Below are 19,996 nucleotides of genomic sequence, written 5' to 3'. Positions count from 1 at the left end.
ACAAGCCCATGGAAGTAGGAGCTCCGACTTCCAAAGTGATGACGTCAGCGGGAGCAGCCGCTCGGCCGTATCCGGCGGCATGTCACTGTTCCCCGGCCAGACTTGGCGGCAAGTCCCGGGGACGAACAAGCCCATGGAAGTAGGGGCTCAGCGGGAGCAGCCAGTTGGCCTATCCGGCCACATGTCACTGTCCCCCGGCCAGACTTGGCGGCAAGTCCCGGGGAGGAACAAGCCCATGGAAGTAGGAGCTCCGACTTCCAAAGCGATGACGTCAGCGGGAGCAGCCGCTCGGCCGTATCCGGCGGCATGTCACTGTTCCCCGGCCAGACTTGGCGGCAAGTCCCGGGGACGAACAAGCCCATGGAAGTAGGGGCTCAGCGGGAGCAGCCAGTTGGCCTATCCGGCCACATGTCACTGTCCCCCGGCCAGACTTGGCGGCAAGTCCCGGGGAGGAACAAGCCCATGGAAGTAGGAGCTCCGACTTCCAAAGCGATGACGTCAGCGGGAGCAGCCGCTCGGCCGTATCCGGCGGCATGTCACTGTTCCCCGGCCAGACTTGGCGGCAAGTCCCGGGGACGAACAAGCCCATGGAAGTAGGGGCTCAGCGGGAGCAGCCAGTTGGCCTATCCGGCCACATGTCACTGTCCCCCGGCCAGACTTGGCGGCAAGTCCCGGGGAGGAACAAGCCCATGGAAGTAGGAGCTCCGACTTCCAAAGCGATGACGTCAGCGGGAGCAGCCGCTCGGCCGTATCCGGCGGCATGTCACTGTTCCCCGGCCAGACTTGGCGGCAAGTCCCGGGGACGAACAAGCCCATGGAAGTAGGGGCTCAGCGGGAGCAGCCAGTTGGCCTATCCGGCCACATGTCACTGTCCCCCGGCCAGACTTGGCGGCAAGTCCCGGGGAGGAACAAGCCCATGGAAGTAGGAGCTCCTACTTCCAAAGCGATGACGTCAGCGGGAGCAGCCGCTCGGCCGTATCCGGCGGCATGTCACTGTTCCCCGGCCAGACTTGGCGGCAAGTCCCGGGGGACGAACAAGCCCATGGAAGTAGGGGCTCAGCGGGAGCAGCCAGTTGGCCTATCCGGCCACATGTCACTGTCCCCCGGCCAGACTTGGCGGCAAGTCCCGGGGAGGAACAAGCCCATGGAAGTAGGAGCTCCTACTTCCAAAGCGATGACGTCAGCGGGAGCAGCCGCTCGGCCGAATCCGGCGGCATGTCACTGTTCCCCGGCCAGACTTGGCGGCAAGTCCCGGGGGACGAACAAGCCCATGGAAGTAGGGGCTCAGCGGGAGCAGCCAGTTGGCCTATCCGGCCACATGTCACTGTCCCCCGGCCAGACTTGGCGGCAAGTCCCGGGGAGGAACAAGCCCATGGAAGTAGGAGCTCCTACTTCCAAAGCGATGACGTCAGCGGGAGAAGCCGCTCGGCCTATCCGGCCACATGTCACTGTCCCCCGGCCACACTTGGCTATAGGTCCCGGGGAGGAATAATGCCCATGGAAGTAGGAGCTCCTACTTCCAAAGGGGCAAGTCAGCGGGAGCAGCCACTTGGCCTATCCGGCCAAGTTTCACTGTTCCCCGGCCACACTTGGCTGTAGGTCCCGGAGAGGAATAATGCCCATGGAAGTAAGAGCTCCTACCTCCAAAGGGGCAAGTCAGCGGGAGAAGCCACTTGGCCTATCCGGCCACATGTCACTGTCCCCCGGCCAAGCTTGGCTGTAGGTCCCGGGGAGGAATAATGCCCATGGAAGTAGGAGCTCCTACTTCCAAAGGGGCAAGTCAGCGGAAGAAGCCACTAGTTCTATCCGGCCAAGAGTCACTGTTCCCCGGCCTTACTTGGCAGTAGGTCCCGGGGAGGAATAATGCCCATGGAAGTAGGAGCTCCTTCTTCCAAAGGGGCAAGTCAGCGGGAGAAGCCACTTGGCCTATCCGGCCAAGAGTCACTGTTCCCCGGCCACTCTTGGCAGTAGGTCCCGGGGAGGAATAATGCCCATGGAAGTAGGAGCTCCTACTTCCAAAGGGGCAAGTCAGCGGGAGAAGCCACTAGTTCTATCCGGCCAAGAGTCACTGTTCCCCGGCTACACTTGGCAGTAGGTCCCGGGGAGGAATAATGCCCATGGAAGTAGGAGCTACTACCTAAAAAGGGTGAAGACACTTGGCTCTAAGTCCCCGAGAGGTATACTGCCCATGGGAGTAAGAGCTCCTACTTCCAAAGGGGCAAGTCAGCGGGAGAAGCCACTTGGCCTACCCGGCCAAGAGTCACTGTTCCCCGGCCACACTTGGCAGTAGGTCCCGGGGAGGAATAATGCCCATGGAAGTAGGAGCTCCTACTTCCAAAGGGGAAAGTCAGCGGGAGAAGCCACTTGGCCTACCCGGCCAAGAGTCACTGTTCCCCGGCCACACTTGGCAGTAGGTCCCGGGGAGGAATAATGCCCATGGAAGTAGGAGCTCCTACTTCCAAAGGGGCAAGTCAGCGGGAGAAGCCACTTGGCCTATCCGGCCACATGTCACTGTCCCCCGGCCACACTTGGCTGTAGGTCCCGGGGAGGAATAATGCCCATGGAAGTAGGAGCTCCTACTTCCAAAGGGGCAAGTCAGCGGAAGAAGCCACTAGTTCTATCCGGCCAAGAGTCACTGTTCCCCGGCCTTACTTGGCAGTAGGTCCCGGGGAGGAATAATGCCCATGGAAGTAGGAGCTCCTACTTCCAAAGGGGCAAGTCAGCGGGAGAAGCCACTTGGCCTATCCGGCCAAGAGTCACTGTTCCCCGGCCACACTTGGCAATAGGTCCCGGGGAGGAATAATGCCCATGGAAGTAGGAGCTCCTACTTCCAAAGGGGCAAGTCAGCGGGAGAAGCCACTAGTTCTATCCGGCCAAGAGTCACTGTTCCCCGGCTACACTTGGCAGTAGGTCCCGGGGAGGAATAATGCCCATGGAAGTAGGAGCTACTACCTCCAAAGGGTGAAGACACTTGGCTCTAAGTCCCCGAGAGGTATACTGCCCATGGGAGTAAGAGCTCCTACTTCCAAAGGGGCAAGTCAGCGGGAGAAGCCACTTGGCCTACCCGGCCAAGAGTCACTGTTCCCCGGCCACACTTGGCAGTAGGTCCCGGGGAGGAATAATGCCCATGGAAGTAGGAGCTCCTACTTCCAAAGGGGCAAGTCAGCGGGAGAAGCCGCTTGGCCTACCCGGCCAAGAGTCACTGTTCCCCGGCCACACTTGGCAGTAGGTCCCGGGGAGGAATAATGCCCATGGAAGTAGGAGCTCCTACTTCCAAAGGGGCAAGTCAGCGGGAGAAGCCACTTGGCCTATCCGGCCAAGAGTCACTGTTCCCCGGCCACACTTGGCAATAGGTCCCGGGGAGGAATAATGCCCATGGAAGTAGGAGCTCCTACTTCCAAAGGGGCAAGTCAGCGGGAGAAGCCACTAGTTCTATCCGGCCAAGAGTCACTGTTCCCCGGCCACACTTGGCAGTAGGTCCCGGGGAGGAATAATGCCCATGGAAGTAGGAGCTACCACCTCCAAAGGGTGAAGACACTTGGCTCTAAGTCCCCGAGAGGTATACTGCCCATGGGAGTAAGAGCTCCTACTTCCAAAGGGGCAAGTCAGCGGGAGAAGCCACTTGGCCTATCCGGCCAAGAGTCACTGTTCCCCGGCCACACTTGGCAGTAGGTCCCGGAGAGGAATAGTGCCCATGGAAGTAGGAGCTCCTACTTCCAAAGGGGCAAGTCAGCGGGAGAAGCCACTTGGCCTACACGGCCAAGAGTCACTGTTCCCCGGCCACACTTGGCAGTAGGTCCCGGGGAGGAATAATGCCCATGGAAGTAGGAGCTACTACCTCCAAAGGGGCAAGTCAGCGGGAGAAGCCACTTGGCCTATCCGGCCAAGAGTCACTGTTCCCCGGCCACTCTTGGCAGTAGGTCCCGGGGAGGAATAATGCCCATGGAAGTAGGAGCTCCTACCTCCAAAGGGGCAAGTCAGCGGGAGAAGCCACTTGGCCTACCCGGCCAAGAGTCACTGTTCCCCGGCCACACTTGGCAGTAGGTCCCGGGGAGGAATAATGCCCATGGAAGTAAGAGCTCCTACTTCCAAAGGGGCAGGTCAGCGGGAGAAGCCACTTGGCCTATCCGGCCACATGTCACTGTCCCCCGGCCAAGCTTGGCTGTAGGTCCCGGGGAGGAATAATGCCCATGGAAGTAGGAGCTCCTACTTCCAAAGGGGCAAGTCAGCGGGAGAAGCCACTTGGCCTATCCGGCCAAGAGTCACTGTTCCCCGGCCACACTTGGCAGTAGGTCCCGGGGAGGAATAATGCCCATGGAAGTAAGAGCTCCTACTTCCAAAGGGGCAGGTCAGCGGGAGAAGCCACTTGGCCTATCCGGCCACATGTCACTGTCCCCCGGCCAAGCTTGGCTGTAGGTCCCGGGGAGGAATAATGCCCATGGAAGTAGGAGCTCCTACTTCCAAAGGGGCAAGTCAGCGGAAGAAGCCACTAGTTCTATCCGGCCAAGAGTCACTGTTCCCCGGCCACACTTGGCAGTAGGTCCCGGGGAGGAATAATGCCCATGGAAGTAGGAGCTCCTACTTCCAAAGGGGCAAGTCAGCGGGAGAAGCCACTTGGCCTATCCGGCCAAGAGTCACTGTTCCCCGGCCACACTTGGCAGTAGGTCCCGGGGAGGAATAATGCCCATGGAAGTAGGAGCTCCTACTTCCAAAGGGGCAAGTCAGCGGGAGAAGCCACTTGGCCTACCCGGCCAAGAGTCACTGTTCCCCGGCCACACTTGGCAGTAGGTCCCGGGGAGGAATAATGCCCATGGAAGTAGGAGCTCCTACCTCCAAAGGGGCAAGTCAGCGGGAGAAGCCACTTGGCCTATCCGGCCAAGAGTCACTGTTCCCCGGCCACACTTGGCAGTAGGTCCCGGGGAGGAATAATGCCCATGGAAGTAAGAGCTCCTACTTCCAAAGGGGCAAGTCAGCGGGAGAAGCCACTTGGCCTATCCGGCCACATGTCACTGTCCCCCGGCCAAGCTTGGCTGTAGGTCCCGGGGAGGAATAATGCCCATGGAAGTAGGAGCTCCTACTTCCAAAGGGGCAAGTCAGCGGAAGAAGCCACTAGTTCTATCCGGCCAAGAGTCACTGTTCCCCGGCCACACTTGGCAGTAGGTCCCGGGGAGGAATAATGCCCATGGAAGTAGGAGCTCCTACTTCCAAAGGGGCAAGTCAGCGGGAGAAGCCACTTGGCCTATCCGGCCAAGAGTCACTGTTCCCCGGCCACACTTGGCAGTAGGTCCCGGGGAGGAATAATGCCCATGGAAGTAGGAGCTCCTACTTCCAAAGGGGCAAGTCAGCGGGAGAAGCCACTAGTTCTATCCGGCCAAGAGTCACTGTTCCCCGGCAACACTTGGCAGTAGGTCCCGGGGAGGAATAATGCCCATGGAAGTAGGAGCTACTACCTCCAAAGGGTGAAGACACTTGGCTCTAAGTCCCCGAGAGGTATACTGCCCATGGGAGTAAGAGCTCCTACTTCCAAAGGGGCAAGTCAGCGGGAGAAGCCACTTGGCCTATCCGGCCAAGAGTCACTGTTCCCCGGCCACACTTGGCAGTAGGTCCCGGGGAGGAATAATGCCCATGGAAGTAGGAGCTCCTACTTCCAAAGGGGCAAGTCAGCGGGAGAAGCCACTTGGGCTATCCGGCCACATGTCACTGTCCCCCGGCCACACTTGGCAGTAGGTCCCGGGGAGGAATAATGCCCATGGAAGTAAGAGCTCCTACTTCCAAAGGGGCAAGTCAGCGGGAGAAGCCACTTGGCCTAACCGGCCACATGTCACTGTCCCCCGGCCACACTTGGCAGTAGGTCCCGGGGAGGAATAATGCCCATGGAAGTAAGAGCTCCTACTTCCAAAGGGGCAAGTCAGCGGGAGCAGCCACTTGGCCTATCCGGCCAAGAGTCACTGTTCCCCGGCCACACTTGGTAGTAGGTCCCGGGGAGGAATAATGCCCATGGAAGTAGGAGCTCCTACTTCCAAAGGGGCAAGTCAGCGGGAGCAGCCACTTGGCCTATCCGTCCAAGAGTCACTGTTCCCCGGCCACACTTGGCTGTAGGTCCCGGGGAGGAATAATGCCCATGGAAGTAAGAGCTCCTACTTCCAAAGGGGCAAGTCAGCGGGAGAAGCCACTTGGCCTATCCGGCCACATGTCACTGTCCCCCGGCCACACTTGGCAGTAGGTCCCGGGGAGGAATAATGCCCATGGAAGTAGGAGCTACTACCTCCAAAGAGTGAAGACACTTGGCTGTAAGTCCCCGAGAGGTATAGTGCCCATGGAAGTAAGAGCTCCTACTTCCAAAGGGGCAAGTCAGCGGGAGAAGCCACTTGGCCTATCCGGCCAAGAGTCACTGTTCCCCGGCCACACTTGGCAGTAGGTCCCGGGGAGGAATAATGCCCATGGAAGTAGGAGCTCCTACTTCCAAAGGGGCAAGTCAGCGGGAGAAGCCACTTGGCCTATCCGGCCACATGTCACTGTCCCCCGGCCACTCTTGGCAGTAGGTCCCGGGGAGGAATAATGCCCATGGAAGTAGGAGCTCCTACTTCCAAAGGGGCAAGTCAGCGGGAGAAGCCACTTGGCCTATCCGGCCACATGTCACTGTCCCCCGGCCACTCTTGGCAGTAGGTCCCGGGGAGGAATAATGCCCATGGAAGTAGGAGCTCCTACTTCCAAAGGGGCAAGTCAGCGGGAGAAGCCACTTGGCCTACCCAGGCAAGAGTCACTGTTCCCCGGCCACACTTGGCAGTAGGTCCCGGGGAGGAATAATGCCCATGGAAGTAGGAGCTCCTACTTCCAAAGGGTCAAGTCAGCGGGAGAAGCCACTTGGCCTATCCGGCCAAGAGTCACTGTTCCCCGGTCACACTTGGCAGTAGGTCCCGGGGAGGAATAATGCCCATGGAAGTAGGAGCTCCTACTTCCAAAGGGGCAAGTCAGCGGGAGAAGTGACTTGGCCTATCCGAACAAGAGTCACTGTTCCCCGGCCACACTTGGCAGGAGGTCCCGGGGAGGAATAATGCCCATGGAAGTAGGAGCTACTACCTCCAAAGGGTGAAGACACTTGGCTCTAAGTCCCCGAGAGGTATAGTGCCCATGGAAGTAGGAGCTCCTACTTCCAAAGGGGCAAGTCAGCGGGAGAAGCAACTTGGCCTATCCGGCCAAGAGTCACTGTTCCCCGGCCACACTTGGCAGGAGGTCCCGGGGAGGAATAATGCCCATGGAAGTAGGAGCTCCTACTTCCAAAGGGTCAAGTCAGCGGGAGAAGCCACTTGGCCTATCCGGCCAAGAGTCACTGTTCCCCGGCCACACTTGGCAGTAGGTCCCGGGGAGGAATAATGCCCATGGAAGTAGGAGCTCCTACTTCCAAAGGGGAAAGTAAGCGGGAGAAGCAACTTGGCCTATCCGGCCAAGAGTCACTGTTCCCCGGCCACACTTGGCAGTAGGTCCCGGGGAGGAATAATGCCCATGGAAGTAGGAGCTCCTACTTCCAAAGGGGCAAGTCAGCGGGAGAAGCCACTTGGCCTATCCGGCCAAGAGTCACTGTTCCCCGGCCACACTTGGCAGGAGGTCCCGGGGAGGAATAATGCCCATGGAAGTAGGAGCTCCTACTTCCAAAGGGGCAAGTCAGCGGGAGAAGCCACTTGGGCTATCCGGCCACATGTCACTGTCCCCCGGCAACACTTGGCAGTAGGTCCCGGGGAGGAATAATGCCCATGGAAGTAAGAGCTCCTACTTCCAAAGGGGCAAGTCAGCGGGAGAAGCCACTTGGCCTATCCGGCCACATGTCACTGTCCCCCGGCCACACTTGGCAGTAGGTCCCGGGGAGGAATAATGCCCATGGAAGTAAGAGCTCCTACTTCCAAAGGGGCAAGTCAGCGGGAGCAGCCACTTGGCCTATCCGGCCAAGAGTCACTGTTCCCCGGCCACACTTGGCAGTAGGTCCCGGGGAGGAATAATGCCCATGGAAGTAGGAGCTCCTACTTCCAAAGGGGCAAGTCAGCGGGAGCAGCCACTTGGCCTATCCGTCCAAGAGTCACTGTTCCCCGGCCACACTTGGCTGTAGGTCCCGGGGAGGAATAATGCCCATGGAAGTAAGAGCTCCTACTTCCAAAGGGGCAAGTCAGCGGGAGAAGCCACTTGGCCTATCCGGCCACATGTCACTGTCCCCCGGCCACACTTGGCAGTAGGTCCCGGGGAGGAATAATGCCCATGGAAGTAGGAGCTACTACCTCCAAAGGGTGAAGACACTTGGCTCTAAGTCCTCGAGAGGTATACTGCCCATGGAAGTAAGAGCTCCTACTTCCATAGGGGCAAGTCAGCGGGAGAAGCCACTTGGCCTATCCGGCCACATGTCACTGTCCCCCGGCCAAGCTTGGCTGTAGGTCCCGGGGAGGAATAATGCCCATGGAAGTAGGAGCTCCTACTTCCAAAGGGGCAAGTCAGCGGAAGAAGCCACTAGTTCTATCCGGCCAAGAGTCACTGTTCCCCGGCCACACTTGGCAGTAGGTCCCGGGGAGGAATAATGCCCATGGAAGTAGGAGCTCCTACTTCCAAAGGGGCAAGTCAGCGGGAGAAGCCACTTGGCCTACCCAGGCAAGAGTCACTGTTCCCCGGCCACACTTGGCAGTAGGTCCCGGGGAGGAATAATGCCCATGGAAGTAGGAGCTCCTACTTCCAAAGGGGCAAGTCAGCGGGAGAAGCCACTTGGCCTATCCGGCCAAGAGTCACTGTTCCCCGGCCACACTTGGCAGTAGGTCCCGGGGAGGAATAATGACCATGGAAGTAAGAGCTCCTACTTCCAAAGGGGCAAGTCAGCGGGAGAAGCCACTTGGCCTATCCGGCCAAGAGTCACTGTTCCCCGGCCACACTTGGCAGTAGGTCCCGGGGAGGAATAATGCCCATGGAAGTAAGAGCTCCTACTTCCATAGGGGCAAGTCAGCGGGAGAAGCCACTTGGCCTATCCGGCCAAGAGTCACTGTTCCCCGGCCACACTTGGCAGTAGGTCCCGGGGAGGAATAATGCCCATGGAAGTAGGAGCTCACTTGGCTCTAAGTCTTCGAGAGGTATAATGCCCATGGAAGTAAGAGCTCCTACTTCCAAAGGGGCAAGTCAGCGGGAGAAGCCACTTCGCCTACCCGGCCAAGTGTCACTGTCCCCCGGCCAGACTTGGCGGCAAGTCCCGGGGAGGAATAATGCCCATGGAAGTAGGAGCTCCTACTTCCGAAGGGGCAAGTCAGCGGGAGAAGCCACTTCGCCTACCCGGCCAAGTGTCACTGTCCCCCGGCCAGACTTGGCGGCAAGTCCCGGGGAGGAATAATGCCCATGGAAGTAGGAGCTCACTTGGCTCTAAGTCTTCGAGAGGTATAATGCCCATGGAAGTAAGAGCTCCTACTTCCAAAGGGGCAAGTCAGCGGGAGAAGCCACTTCGCCTACCCGGCCAAGTGTCACTGTCCCCCGGCCAGACTTGGCGGCAAGTCCCGGGGAGGAATAATGCCCATGGAAGTAGGAGCTCCTACTTCCAAAGGGGCAAGTCAGCGGGAGCAGCCACTTGGCCTATCCGGCCAAGAGTCACTGTTCCCCGGCCACACTTGGCAGTAGGTCCCGGGGAGGAATAATGCCCATGGAAGTAGGAGCTCCTACTTCCAAAGGGGCAAGTCAGCGGGAGCAGCCACTTGGCCTATCCGTCCAAGAGTCACTGTTCCCCGGCCACACTTGGCTGTAGGTCCCGGGGAGGAATAATGCCCATGGAAGTAAGAGCTCCTACTTCCAAAGGGGCAAGTCAGCGGGAGAAGCCACTTGGCCTATCCGGCCACATGTCACTGTCCCCCGGCCACACTTGGCAGTAGGTCCCGGGGAGGAATAATGCCCATGGAAGTAGGAGCTACTACCTCCAAAGAGTGAAGACACTTGGCTCTAAGTCCACGAGAGGTATAGTGCCCATGGAAGTAAGAGCTCCTACTTCCAAAGGGTCAAGTCAGCGGGAGAAGCCACTTGGCCTATCCGGCCAAGAGTCACTGTTCCCCGGCCACACTTGGCAGTAGGTCCCGGAGAGGAATAATGCCCATGGAAGTAGGAGCTCCTACTTCCAAAGGGGCAAGTCAGCGGGAGAAGCCACTTGGCATATACGGCCAAGAGTCACTGTTCCCCGGCCACACTTGGCAGTAGGTCCCGGGGAGGAATAATGCCCATGGAAGTAGGAGCTCCTACTTCCAAAGGGGCAAGTCAGCGGGAGAAGCCACTTGGCCTATCCGGCCACATGTCACTGTCCCCCGGCCACTCTTGGCAGTAGGTCCCGGGGAGGAATAATGCCCATGGAAGTAGGAGCTCCTACTTCCAAAGGGGCAAGTCAGCGGGAGAAGCCACTTGGCCTACCCAGGCAAGAGTCACTGTTCCCCGGCCACACTTGGCAGTAGGTCCCGGGGAGGAATAATGCCCATGGAAGTAGGAGCTCCTACTTCCAAAGGGTCAAGTCAGCGGGAGAAGCCACTTGGCCTATCCGGCCAAGAGTCACTGTTCCCCGGCCACACTTGGCAGTAGGTCCCGGGGAGGAATAATGCCCATGGAAGTAGGAGCTCCTACTTCCAAAGGGGCAAGTCAGCGGGAGAAGCCACTTGGCCTATCCGAACAAGAGTCACTGTTCCCCGGCCACACTTGGCAGGAGGTCCCGGGGAGGAATAATGCCCATGGAAGTAGGAGCTACTACCTCCAAAGGGTGAAGACACTTGGCTCTAAGTCCCCGAGAGGTATAGTGCCCATGGAAGTAGGAGCTCCTACTTCCAAAGGGGCAAGTCAGCGGGAGAAGCAACTTGGCCTATCCGGCCAAGAGTCACTGTTCCCCGGCCACACTTGGCAGGAGGTCCCGGGGAGGAATAATGCCCATGGAAGTAGGAGCTCCTACTTCCAAAGGGTCAAGTCAGCGGGAGAAGCCACTTGGCCTATCCGGCCAAGAGTCACTGTTCCCCGGCCACACTTGGCAGTAGGTCCCGGGGAGGAATAATGCCCATGGAAGTAGGAGCTCCTACTTCCAAAGGGGAAAGTAAGCGGGAGAAGCCACTTGGCCTATCCGGCCAAGAGTCACTGTTCCCCGGCCACACTTGGCAGTAGGTCCCGGGGAGGAATAATGCCCATGGAAGTAGGAGCTCCTACTTCCAAAGGGGAAAGTAAGCGGGAGAAGCAACTTGGCCTATCCGGCCAAGAGTCACTGTTCCCCGGCCACACTTGGCAGTAGGTCCCGGGGAGGAATAATGCCCATGGAAGTAGGAGCTCCTACTTCCAAAGGGGCAAGTCAGCGGGAGAAGCCACTTGGCCTATCCGGCCAAGAGTCACTGTTCCCCGGCCACACTTGGCAGGAGGTCCCGGGGAGGAATAATGCCCATGGAAGTAGGAGCTCCTACTTCCAAAGGGGCAAGTCAGCGGGAGAAGCCACTTGGGCTATCCGGCCACATGTCACTGTCCCCCGGCAACACTTGGCAGTAGGTCCCGGGGAGGAATAATGCCCATGGAAGTAAGAGCTCCTACTTCCAAAGGGGCAAGTCAGCGGGAGAAGCCACTTGGCCTATCCGGCCACATGTCACTGTCCCCCGGCCACACTTGGCAGTAGGTCCCGGGGAGGAATAATGCCCATGGAAGTAAGAGCTCCTACTTCCAAAGGGGCAAGTCAGCGGGAGCAGCCACTTGGCCTATCCGGCCAAGAGTCACTGTTCCCCGGCCACACTTGGCAGTAGGTCCCGGGGAGGAATAATGCCCATGGAAGTAGGAGCTCCTACTTCCAAAGGGGCAAGTCAGCGGGAGCAGCCACTTGGCCTATCCGTCCAAGAGTCACTGTTCCCCGGCCACACTTGGCTGTAGGTCCCGGGGAGGAATAATGCCCATGGAAGTAAGAGCTCCTACTTCCAAAGGGGCAAGTCAGCGGGAGAAGCCACTTGGCCTATCCGGCCACATGTCACTGTCCCCCGGCCACACTTGGCAGTAGGTCCCGGGGAGGAATAATGCCCATGGAAGTAGGAGCTACTACCTCCAAAGGGTGAAGACACTTGGCTCTAAGTCCTCGAGAGGTATACTGCCCATGGAAGTAAGAGCTCCTACTTCCATAGGGGCAAGTCAGCGGGAGAAGCCACTTGGCCTATCCGGCCACATGTCACTGTCCCCCGGCCAAGCTTGGCTGTAGGTCCCGGGGAGGAATAATGCCCATGGAAGTAGGAGCTCCTACTTCCAAAGGGGCAAGTCAGCGGAAGAAGCCACTAGTTCTATCCGGCCAAGAGTCACTGTTCCCCGGCCACACTTGGCAGTAGGTCCCGGGGAGGAATAATGCCCATGGAAGTAGGAGCTCCTACTTCCAAAGGGGCAAGTCAGCGGGAGAAGCCACTTGGCCTACCCAGGCAAGAGTCACTGTTCCCCGGCCACACTTGGCAGTAGGTCCCGGGGAGGAATAATGCCCATGGAAGTAGGAGCTCCTACTTCCAAAGGGGCAAGTCAGCGGGAGAAGCCACTTGGCCTATCCGGCCAAGAGTCACTGTTCCCCGGCCACACTTGGCAGTAGGTCCCGGGGAGGAATAATGACCATGGAAGTAAGAGCTCCTACTTCCAAAGGGGCAAGTCAGCGGGAGAAGCCACTTGGCCTATCCGGCCAAGAGTCACTGTTCCCCGGCCACACTTGGCAGTAGGTCCCGGGGAGGAATAATGCCCATGGAAGTAAGAGCTCCTACTTCCATAGGGGCAAGTCAGCGGGAGAAGCCACTTGGCCTATCCGGCCAAGAGTCACTGTTCCCCGGCCACACTTGGCAGTAGGTCCCGGGGAGGAATAATGCCCATGGAAGTAGGAGCTCACTTGGCTCTAAGTCTTCGAGAGGTATAATGCCCATGGAAGTAAGAGCTCCTACTTCCAAAGGGGCAAGTCAGCGGGAGAAGCCACTTCGCCTACCCGGCCAAGTGTCACTGTCCCCCGGCCAGACTTGGCGGCAAGTCCCGGGGAGGAATAATGCCCATGGAAGTAGGAGCTCCTACTTCCGAAGGGGCAAGTCAGCGGGAGAAGCCACTTCGCCTACCCGGCCAAGTGTCACTGTCCCCCGGCCAGACTTGGCGGCAAGTCCCGGGGAGGAATAATGCCCATGGAAGTAGGAGCTCACTTGGCTCTAAGTCTTCGAGAGGTATAATGCCCATGGAAGTAAGAGCTCCTACTTCCAAAGGGGCAAGTCAGCGGGAGAAGCCACTTCGCCTACCCGGCCAAGTGTCACTGTCCCCCGGCCAGACTTGGCGGCAAGTCCCGGGGAGGAATAATGCCCATGGAAGTAGGAGCTCCTACTTCCAAAGGGGCAAGTCAGCGGGAGCAGCCACTTGGCCTATCCGGCCAAGAGTCACTGTTCCCCGGCCACACTTGGCAGTAGGTCCCGGGGAGGAATAATGCCCATGGAAGTAGGAGCTCCTACTTCCAAAGGGGCAAGTCAGCGGGAGCAGCCACTTGGCCTATCCGTCCAAGAGTCACTGTTCCCCGGCCACACTTGGCTGTAGGTCCCGGGGAGGAATAATGCCCATGGAAGTAAGAGCTCCTACTTCCAAAGGGGCAAGTCAGCGGGAGAAGCCACTTGGCCTATCCGGCCACATGTCACTGTCCCCCGGCCACACTTGGCAGTAGGTCCCGGGGAGGAATAATGCCCATGGAAGTAGGAGCTACTACCTCCAAAGAGTGAAGACACTTGGCTCTAAGTCCACGAGAGGTATAGTGCCCATGGAAGTAAGAGCTCCTACTTCCAAAGGGTCAAGTCAGCGGGAGAAGCCACTTGGCCTATCCGGCCAAGAGTCACTGTTCCCCGGCCACACTTGGCAGTAGGTCCCGGAGAGGAATAATGCCCATGGAAGTAGGAGCTCCTACTTCCAAAGGGGCAAGTCAGCGGGAGAAGCCACTTGGCATATACGGCCAAGAGTCACTGTTCCCCGGCCACACTTGGCAGTAGGTCCCGGGGAGGAATAATGCCCATGGAAGTAGGAGCTCCTACTTCCAAAGGGGCAAGTCAGCGGGAGAAGCCACTTGGCCTATCCGGCCACATGTCACTGTCCCCCGGCCACTCTTGGCAGTAGGTCCCGGGGAGGAATAATGCCCATGGAAGTAGGAGCTCCTACTTCCAAAGGGGCAAGTCAGCGGGAGAAGCCACTTGGCCTACCCAGGCAAGAGTCACTGTTCCCCGGCCACACTTGGCAGTAGGTCCCGGGGAGGAATAATGCCCATGGAAGTAGGAGCTCCTACTTCCAAAGGGTCAAGTCAGCGGGAGAAGCCACTTGGCCTATCCGGCCAAGAGTCACTGTTCCCCGGCCACACTTGGCAGTAGGTCCCGGGGAGGAATAATGCCCATGGAAGTAGGAGCTCCTACTTCCAAAGGGGCAAGTCAGCGGGAGAAGCCACTTGGCCTATCCGAACAAGAGTCACTGTTCCCCGGCCACACTTGGCAGGAGGTCCCGGGGAGGAATAATGCCCATGGAAGTAGGAGCTACTACCTCCAAAGGGTGAAGACACTTGGCTCTAAGTCCCCGAGAGGTATAGTGCCCATGGAAGTAGGAGCTCCTACTTCCAAAGGGGCAAGTCAGCGGGAGAAGCAACTTGGCCTATCCGGCCAAGAGTCACTGTTCCCCGGCCACACTTGGCAGGAGGTCCCGGGGAGGAATAATGCCCATGGAAGTAGGAGCTCCTACTTCCAAAGGGTCAAGTCAGCGGGAGAAGCCACTTGGCCTATCCGGCCAAGAGTCACTGTTCCCCGGCCACACTTGGCAGTAGGTCCCGGGGAGGAATAATGCCCATGGAAGTAGGAGCTCCTACTTCCAAAGGGGAAAGTAAGCGGGAGAAGCCACTTGGCCTATCCGGCCAAGAGTCACTGTTCCCCGGCCACACTTGGCAGTAGGTCCCGGGGAGGAATAATGCCCATGGAAGTAGGAGCTCCTACTTCCAAAGGGGAAAGTAAGCGGGAGAAGCAACTTGGCCTATCCGGCCAAGAGTCACTGTTCCCCGGCCACACTTGGCAGTAGGTCCCGGGGAGGAATAATGCCCATGGAAGTAGGAGCTCCTACTTCCAAAGGGGCAAGTCAGCGGGAGAAGCCACTTGGCCTATCCGGCCAAGAGTCACTGTTCCCCGGCCACACTTGGCAGGAGGTCCCGGGGAGGAATAATGCCCATGGAAGTAGGAGCTCCTACTTCCAAAGGGGCAAGTCAGCGGGAGAAGCCACTTGGGCTATCCGGCCACATGTCACTGTCCCCCGGCAACACTTGGCAGTAGGTCCCGGGGAGGAATAATGCCCATGGAAGTAAGAGCTCCTACTTCCAAAGGGGCAAGTCAGCGGGAGAAGCCACTTGGCCTATCCGGCCACATGTCACTGTCCCCCGGCCACACTTGGCAGTAGGTCCCGGGGAGGAATAATGCCCATGGAAGTAAGAGCTCCTACTTCCAAAGGGGCAAGTCAGCGGGAGCAGCCACTTGGCCTATCCGGCCAAGAGTCACTGTTCCCCGGCCACACTTGGCAGTAGGTCCCGGGGAGGAATAATGCCCATGGAAGTAGGAGCTCCTACTTCCAAAGGGGCAAGTCAGCGGGAGCAGCCACTTGGCCTATCCGTCCAAGAGTCACTGTTCCCCGGCCACACTTGGCTGTAGGTCCCGGGGAGGAATAATGCCCATGGAAGTAAGAGCTCCTACTTCCAAAGGGGCAAGTCAGCGGGAGAAGCCACTTGGCCTATCCGGCCACATGTCACTGTCCCCCGGCCACACTTGGCAGTAGGTCCCGGGGAGGAATAATGCCCATGGAAGTAGGAGCTACTACCTCCAAAGGGTGAAGACACTTGGCTCTAAGTCCTCGAGAGGTATACTGCCCATGGAAGTAAGAGCTCCTACTTCCATAGGGGCAAGTCAGCGGGAGAAGCCACTTGGCCTATCCGGCCACATGTCACTGTCCCCCGGCCAAGCTTGGCTGTAGGTCCCGGGGAGGAATAATGCCCATGGAAGTAGGAGCTCCTACTTCCAAAGGGGCAAGTCAGCGGAAGAAGCCACTAGTTCTATCCGGCCAAGAGTCACTGTTCCCCGGCCACACTTGGCAGTAGGTCCCGGGGAGGAATAATGCCCATGGAAGTAGGAGCTCCTACTTCCAAAGGGGCAAGTCAGCGGGAGAAGCCACTTGGCCTACCCAGGCAAGAGTCACTGTTCCCCGGCCACACTTGGCAGTAGGTCCCGGGGAGGAATAATGCCCATGGAAGTAGGAGCTCCTACTTCCAAAGGGGCAAGTCAGCGGGAGAAGCCACTTGGCCTATCCGGCCAAGAGTCACTGTTCCCCGGCCACACTTGGCAGTAGGTCCCGGGGAGGAATAATGACCATGGAAGTAAGAGCTCCTACTTCCAAAGGGGCAAGTCAGCGGGAGAAGCCACTTCGCCTACCCGGCCAAGTGTCACTGTCCCCCGGCCAGACTTGGCGGCAAGTCCCGGGGAGGAATAATGCCCATGGAAGTAGGAGCTCCTACTTCCAAAGGGGCAAGTCAGCGGGAGAAGCCACTTCGCCTACCCGGCCAAGTGTCACTGTCCCCCGGCCAGACTTGGCGGCAAGTCCCGGGGAGGAATAATGCCCATGGAAGTAGGAGCTCACTTGGCTCTAAGTCTTCGAGAGGTATAATGCCCATGGAAGTAAGAGCTCCTACTTCCAAAGGGGCAAGTCAGCGGGAGAAGCCACTTCGCCTACCCGGCCAAGTGTCACTGTCCCCCGGCCAGACTTGGCGGGAAGTCCCGGGGAGGAATAATGCCCATGGAAGTAGGAGCTCCTACTTCCAAAGGGGCAAGTCAGCGGGAGAAGCCACTTCGCCTACCCGGCCAAGTGTCACTGTCCCCCGGCCAGACTTGGCGGCAAGTCCCGGGGAGGAATAATGCCCATGGAAGTAGGAGCTCCTACTTCCAAAGGGGCAAGTCAGCGGGAGAAGCCACTTCGCCTACCCGGCCAAGTGTCACTGTCCCCCGGCCAGACTTGGCGGCAAGTCCCGGGGAGGAATAATGCCCATGGAAGTAGGAGCTCACTTGGCTCTAAGTCTTCGAGAGGTATAATGCCCATGGAAGTAAGAGCTCCTACTTCCAAAGGGGCAAGTCAGCGGGAGAAGCCACTTCGCCTACCCGGCCAAGTGTCACTGTCCCCCGGCCAGACTTGGCGGCAAGTCCCGGGGAGGAATAATGCCCATGGAAGTAGGAGCTCACTTGGCTCTAAGTCTTCGAGAGGTATAATGCCCATGGAAGTAAGAGCTCCTACTTCCAAAGGGGCAAGTCAGCGGGAGAAGCCACTTCGCCTACCCGGCCAAGTGTCACTGTCCCCCGGCCAGACTTGGCGGCAAGTCCCGGGGAGGAATAATGCCCATGGAAGTAGGAGCTCCTACTTCCAAAGGGGCAAGTCAGCGGGAGAAGCCACTTCGCCTACCCGGCCAAGTGTCACTGTCCCCCGGCCAGACTTGGCGGCAAGTCCCGGGGAGGAATAATGCCCATGGAAGTAGGAGCTCCTACTTCCAAAGGGGCAAGTCAGCGGGAGAAGCCACTTCGCCTACCCGGCCAAGTGTCACTGTCCCCCGGCCAGACTTGGCGGCAAGTCCCGGGGAGGAATAATGCCCATGGAAGTAGGAGCTCACTTGGCTCTAAGTCTTCGAGAGGTATAATGCCCATGGAAGTAAGAGCTCCTACTTCCAAAGGGGCAAGTCAGCGGGAGAAGCCACTTCGCCTACCCGGCCAAGTGTCACTGTCCCCCGGCCAGACTTGGCGGGAAGTCCCGGGGAGGAATAATGCCCATGGAAGTAGGAGCTCCTACTTCCAAAGGGGCAAGTCAGCGGGAGAAGCCACTTCGCCTACCCGGCCAAGTGTCACTGTCCCCCGGCCAGACTTGGCGGCAAGTCCCGGGGAGGAATAATGCCCATGGAAGTAGGAGCTCCTACTTCCAAAGGGGCAAGTCAGCGGGAGAAGCCACTTCGCCTACCCGGCCAAGTGTCACTGTCCCCCGGCCAGACTTGGCGGCAAGTCCCGGGGAGGAATAATGCCCATGGAAGTAGGAGCTCACTTGGCTCTAAGTCTTCGAGAGGTATAATGCCCATGGAAGTAAGAGCTCCTACTTCCAAAGGGGCAAGTCAGCGGGAGAAGCCACTTCGCCTACCCGGCCAAGTGTCACTGTCCCCCGGCCAGACTTGGCGGCAAGTCCCGGGGAGGAATAATGCCCATGGAAGTAGGAGCTCACTTGGCTCTAAGTCTTCGAGAGGTATAATGCCCATGGAAGTAAGAGCTCCTACTTCCAAAGGGGCAAGTCAGCGGGAGAAGCCACTTCGCCTACCCGGCCAAGTGTCACTGTCCCCCGGCCAGACTTGGCGGCAAGTCCCGGGGAGGAATAATGCCCATGGAAGTAGGAGCTCCTACTTCCAAAGGGGCAAGTCAGCGGGAGAAGCCACTTCGCCTACCCGGCCAAGTGTCACTGTCCCCCGGCCAGACTTGGCGGCAAGTCCCGGGGAGGAATAATGCCCATGGAAGTAGGAGCTCCTACTTCCAAAGGGGCAAGTCAGCGGGAGAAGCCACTTCGCCTACCCGGCCAAGTGTCACTGTCCCCCGGCCAGACTTGGCGGCAAGTCCCGGGGAGGAATAATGCCCATGGAAGTAGGAGCTCCTACTTCCAAAGGGGCAAGTCAGCGGGAGAAGCCACTTCGCCTACCCGGCCAAGTGTCACTGTCCCCCGGCCAGACTTGGCGGCAAGTCCCGGGGAGGAATAATGCCCATGGAAGTAGGAGCTCACTTGGCTCTAAGTCTTCGAGAGGTATAATGCCCATGGAAGTAAGAGCTCCTACTTCCAAAGGGGCAAGTCAGCGGGAGAAGCCACTTCGCCTACCCGGCCAAGTGTCACTGTCCCCCGGCCAGACTTGGCGGGAAGTCCCGGGGAGGAATAATGCCCATGGAAGTAGGAGCTCCTACTTCCAAAGGGGCAAGTCAGCGGGAGAAGCCACTTCGCCTACCCGGCCAAGTGTCACTGTCCCCCGGCCAGACTTGGCGGCAAGTCCCGGGGAGGAATAATGCCCATGGAAGTAGGAGCTCCTACTTCCAAAGGGGCAAGTCAGCGGGAGAAGCCACTTCGCCTACCCGGCCAAGTGTCACTGTCCCCCGGCCAGACTTGGCGGCAAGTCCCGGGGAGGAATAATGCCCATGGAAGTAGGAGCTCCTACTTCCAAAGGGGCAAGTCAGCGGGAGAAGCCACTTCGCCTACCCGGCCAAGTGTCACTGTCCCCCGGCCAGACTTGGCGGCAAGTCCCGGGGAGGAATAATGCCCATGGAAGTAGGAGCTCACTTGGCTCTAAGTCTTCGAGAGGTATAATGCCCATGGAAGTAAGAGCTCCTACTTCCAAAGGGGCAAGTCAGCGGGAGAAGCCACTTCGCCTACCCGGCCAAGTGTCACTGTCCCCCGGCCAGACTTGGCGGGAAGTCCCGGGGAGGAATAATGCCCATGGAAGTAGGAGCTCCTACTTCCAAAGGGGCAAGTCAGCGGGAGAAGCCACTTCGCCTACCCGGCCAAGTGTCACTGTCCCCCGGCCAGACTTGGCGGCAAGTCCCGGGGAGGAATAATGCCCATGGAAGTAGGAGCTCCTACTTCCAAAGGGGCAAGTCAGCGGGAGAAGCCACTTCGCCTACCCGGCCAAGTGTCACTGTCCCCCGGCCAGACTTGGCGGCAAGTCCCGGGGAGGAATAATGCCCATGGAAGTAGGAGCTCACTTGGCTCTAAGTCTTCGAGAGGTATAATGCCCATGGAAGTAAGAGCTCCTACTTCCAAAGGGGCAAGTCAGCGGGAGAAGCCACTTCGCCTACCCGGCCAAGTGTCACTGTCCCCCGGCCAGACTTGGCGGCAAGTCCCGGGGAGGAATAATGCCCATGGAAGTAGGAGCTCCTACTTCCAAAGGGGCAAGTCAGCGGGAGAAGCCACTTCGCCTACC

The sequence above is a fragment of the Engystomops pustulosus genome, unplaced genomic scaffold, assembly GCF_040894005.1.
Source record: "Engystomops pustulosus unplaced genomic scaffold, aEngPut4.maternal MAT_SCAFFOLD_282, whole genome shotgun sequence".
In the NCBI taxonomy this organism is placed as follows: Eukaryota; Metazoa; Chordata; class Amphibia; order Anura; family Leptodactylidae; genus Engystomops; species Engystomops pustulosus.
This window is presented reverse-complemented; position numbering follows the sequence as displayed.